The sequence below is a fragment of the Pinus tabuliformis genome, chromosome 7 (genome assembly GCF_031772625.1).
Source record: "Pinus tabuliformis cultivar Carrire ecotype Pingquan chromosome 7, CPIR1, whole genome shotgun sequence".
Lineage (NCBI taxonomy): Eukaryota > Viridiplantae > Streptophyta > Pinopsida > Pinales > Pinaceae > Pinus > Pinus tabuliformis.
Genome location: NC_142293.1, coordinates 1,619,008,816 through 1,619,014,105, shown reverse-complemented (window position 1 = coordinate 1,619,014,105; position 5,290 = coordinate 1,619,008,816).

The window sequence follows — 5,290 nt, the reverse complement described above, 5'->3', positions numbered from 1 at the left end:
TTCATTCTAACTCAGTGATCATCCAGTTAAATGATCAATCAACCCCAAATAGCTAGTATATGTAGAGAATTCGAGTGTACAGGTGTTGCATGTAGTCATATGATTAACCTTGGGAATCGCATAATCAATTTGAGGAATTTCCTAAATAATAGGTGCCTATTTCTCAAGGAATTACGCAAGGAAATAAGGCTCAAGCAGAGGCAAAAATTGACTAAGTCTGGGTCAGAGCTTCTAAGTGAGAAGATAGATAAGTTGTTTGCTTAGTTGAGCAAAGTAATTGTAATAAATCTCTTTTCATAAGATTAATGCAAGAAGGCATAGGGGTTTTTAGCAGATTGCTTTCCCCTGGAAAAAGTCTAAGTGCGTGTTTGTTATTTCTCATTACATATTTGTGACTGATGTTCTAAATTTTGAATTGAATTTCACAGAGCAATAGAGAAGTTTTGTGTCTTGTGATTTTGAATAAAACTTCATGAGCAGTTGCAAATCTACTCCATAATTTCTACACAAGGTTATGTTGCCTAGATGATTCTTGAATTTCCATTTCTTTGATCCATTGTCTTGTGCAAACATAGTCACTAGATCGTTTTTTATCTCTTCCGATGAAGAGCTCATACACACTACTTTTTATAGAGAGCGGAGAGCTTCCAAGGAACAGAAAGAACCCTCCCAAGGAGGAAGGGAGAGTCCATCTACTCTCACTCATTCTTTATGGCATAACAATAAGTTATTTCCATTTGTATATAAATATCATTGCTTCCCTTTTTCCTTTTGGTGTAATTTTCATGGTTTCCACTTCTTTTCTTGTGATCTTATGTTTTGCAATGGTATGTGTGTTATTGGTCTAACACTCTAATCAATTCTCTATCACTGGTGTAGCAACATTACACTATAGCAAGATTGTTATTGCTCAGCCAAGTGACAAAAATGACTAAATAGTAGCTAAAATTAGATGAACTAACCATCACCTTCTTGGTTGGCTCAAAACTCAGGTGACAATTTTGGGGCAATAACCAACCCACTTTCTGCATATTGGTCTTCTTCATCTATTACTGGGCTAGTATGTTGGTTTCTAACTAACACTTCAAAATGTCTCTCCCATTGATCTTCCACCATTGTATAGGAGGTGGATTTCTTGCAAACATCTTCAAACATTCTGGTCAATTCTTCTTCAATTCTTGTTAGCCTAGACCCAATCACTTTCAAGTGCTCTTGGCCAAGCTTTCTCTTATAATTCTTATTTATATATATTAATTTCTCCCTAGCTCCATTAGAGCCAGTAAAGCTCTTACTTAAGTTAAGTGGCATGGTTATACTCAATGGATAACACATTAAAGTTGGTGAACTTAATAGAAATCATGAGCTCCTCCCAAACTCTCTTCCAACACAATTTAAACACATTTTTAAAATTAAATTATTTCAAATTCATAATAAAAAATTTCAAAATACATAAAAATAATAAAACTATAATAATTGAGAATGCATTTACTTCATAATTTTCTATAATATGTTTCTTCATTATCTTATATATATTACTATTAAAACACATACACCATATTATTTTTCTTACAATATTCTTCTTAATCATAAATCCAATAAAAATTATCTAAATATTAGATATATTGTTACACATAATCATCAAACAATAGCTGGAAAACATTTAACATAAAACAAAATACAAATATACCTAGCTTGCATCGCAACATAACGACATAATCTTAGCCATTCACACAAATTGTAACTATCACAAATTTTGTGAGTTACTAAACGAGACACAGTGAGGATGGAGGTTGGACTCTTTTTAATAAGGGTAAGTGCTACGTTAACCATAGAAATGTGAAAAACAATCTATTAATTAATTATTATGGAAATTCTTAATTCCATGTGTACGACACTTTTTTTACATCCCATCTATCTTTTCTTTTGGTCTAAAGATATCTCATCTATCTCTTCTGCTATCCATATTCTTATTCTCTTATGTGTTTGCTCTTGTGGAAAAAAAACAGTCATCTATAATGTTAGAGACAATAATTTAATATCCACTCTTATTTAAAGCTTTTACACATTTTAGCATGAGATAACATTCAAAATATTTATTTAATTTATTTTATTATACATTTTACATCATTTTATATATATGAATGAGTGTATCACAATTTTAATTTTAGATATAAATAGTATAAAAATTATTTGAAAATTTTGTACAATTCATATTTAAAAGATTATATATATATAAAAATTAAATATATATATATATTTTAAAAACATAGATTAATATTTTTAATTATGGAGATTTTTAATTTATAAATAAGTGTTTTTACAATACCATAAATTATCAATATCATGGTTTATAAATATCACTTGCCAAAATACTTATAACTCACTGCATATGACACTTGTTCATATAATTTTTTTAAATTAATCCAATTTAATTAAAGGGAAAAAAGAGCATAACTACTTCGGAGATAAATCTCAACTTTTCATTTATATGTGTCCCTACCATTCACCTAATGATTATAGATAATTAAATTAAAATTCTAAAAACTTTGTCCTGAAATAAAAATGCATGTAATTATTTCAATTAGTTAAACTATTGTGATATACTAATAATACAAAGGTTATAAAGTCAATAGCAATATAAGTTCCCCTTTTTTTTTACTTTAAGCCTTTATTTTATTTTATGTTATTATTATATAAAATAGTAGTTTGCACTGTAGTTTTTAATATTAATCCCTTGAGGTTTAACTATTAATTCCTTGGATTTAAAATATTAATTCTTTGGGTTTAATAATCCCTTGGGTTTATAATATTTTTTTTTTCTAAGTAATATTGATCTATTAATATTATACAAAAAAGTTACAGAGAGACCTGATTTCAGAGATGTTAAGCATCAATCATCATCACAAAATGAAGCTGTTTGTAATGGACTACCCCAACAGAGGGGAAACCAGTCCAAGAAGCTTTAAAGACTGCCCCTGTTATGGGGGAAACCAGCCATTGAACCAAAACAATTGTTTCAAAGTAGACCTTGGTTTTCCAAAATGAACAAAGAGGAATGCAAAGCTTGAACCAGAAAGACAGGGACATAACCAAGAAACAGAGTGACATTCCACCTGGCAGAGAGTTAACCAGAGAATTCAAGACACTTGGCGTAGAAACAGAGCACAGCCAGACCACAAAACCACGACACATAGAAACATATCCACCTGGAAGCCGGACACCTTTGCACGAAACCAAAAAACCACAAAACAGTGAGACAAATCCACCTGGGAGCCGGAGAACTTTGCCTGAGGCCACGTGTTAGGCTGGTGGTTCCTCCGGAGCTGGCTCTTCCTCAATCCGGCAGGCAAACTGATACCAATCATCATCCTCATCAGATGCTCCTCGACCTTGAGTAGGTGTAGCATCCACATTGCCTTCTGCATCCATCTGTCGCTTACCAGTGTCCTCAGCTTTGGCTTTGCCATGCAGAGCCTTGCTGCTTTCACCTTGCTACCTGTTGCTAATCCCATGACAACTAGGCTCTGCCCTGTTCTGCTTGTTCCCACTACTGGACAGAGGAGCTTGCGTCACAGACTCTTCCTCGAAGGAAATTGTGATGGTGGCTATGATTGTAGGCCTGTTTAAAGAACTACGGAAGCGAAATTGAGTGCTGTGAGGGGCAGAAGGAGGAGGGAGTGGGAAATCCTCAGTGTGGACAGCATTGTCCCTCCAACCTCTACCGCTTCTGGTATTTGGGTATCTGTGAGTGGGGTTAATGAGCGGGTTGGGAAATTCAGTAGTAGAGTCCGAGGAATCAGAGGTGGAGCTGGTAGAAACTTGCAAGCAGTGAAAACTTCCACGCGAACCTCCACGCCTACTGCGCATGTGGTGCCTGAGGCGAGCCATGGCATAGATGTGAGCTAAATTGACAGCGGAGGAGTTGGAAGAAAGGTGACGATGAGCGTGAGCAGGGGTGGGCGAACCACAATCAAGGAGACAATGACGGGAGTGCATAAAATTCAGCTGCTTGAGGAGAACAAACGCCATGGAGAAGGGGAGGAGTAACAGAACGGTTTGCAGGGGCCATGGTATTGAAGGGGGTGAGCTCGTCACAGCTTTCGGAGTCAATAAATGTCGCCTGCAAGGTGTTTTTAATCCACCTGCGATGGGCTCTCAGGATGAAGCAGTGAGCCAGATGGCTACTCAACCCGCCAACGGTCCGTCTTATCATTTAAATGTCGTTGTTGACACCCGCATCCGGGTGCGTTTCCTCTGCATTTGCACTTTCCTTTTGCACTAGATCATTGAACTCCTGCAATTAATGAGTGTTGGCTATAGTGCTAAGAGTTCCCACATGGAGAGTCTTGCCACTTTCAACGCCAATGTTTGCTAGGAGGTCTGCTACTTTGTTACCATTCCGACGAGTGTGCCTGATGGTAACTGCACGATGTGTGAGTAGCCACTGTTCAATTTGTTCCAACCTTTCCGCCAATCTCCAACTGCTACCCACCTTATGTGCTGGAGTTCCCTGTAAGATCTGGTTGATCATGTTGATTAAGATCTGAGAGTCCCCTTCAATTATGAGTGGGAAGAATCTATTGTTCTGAGCCAGGAGAAGTCCTTGCCAAATTCCTTCTAATTCAGCTGAGTTGTTTGTATCCCAACCGATTGACCCCATGAATGTTTGAAGAACATTGCCCTTGTGATTTCTGAATATTCCTCCAAATCTTGCTTTACCTGGATTTCCTTTTGACGCTCCATCAAAGTTGAGCAATACCATGGGTGGTGGGGGTGGAGTCCATTTGTCAGGTGTATCTCCAGATGGTGGGATTTTCCTTTGGTGTACCTGCTCATGGTTCCACTGAAGGTTCCAGTTCATCCATATATTTTGTTCCTGTGGAGTGGAGGGGAAGTCATCATCAAACCAAGTTTGGAGCATCAAGGTTTCTCGTATGTTTTGACATATGTTGTTCCATAGAACTTCTGTGGGAGAGGAATGGTCTTTGAAGATGTGGCTATTTCTCTCTTTCCAGATTGTCCACATGAGAAAACCTGGTATTAGCTTCCATAAGGCATTTAAAATTTTGCTTTTATAAGGGTGAGGTACCCAAGAACGAATAGTGCTGGTTGAATTCTCCTTATTTCGTCCATCTCTTTGACATCTAAAGCTAACTTTCTCCCAAAGTCGGGTTGCTAACAGACATGAGTTTAGGAGATGTTCCTTAGTTTCTTCTGCCTGTTTACAATTTGAGCAGATGGAAGGTCCGTGAAAACTCCATTTCCTCAGATTATCCTAGGTAAGGATTCT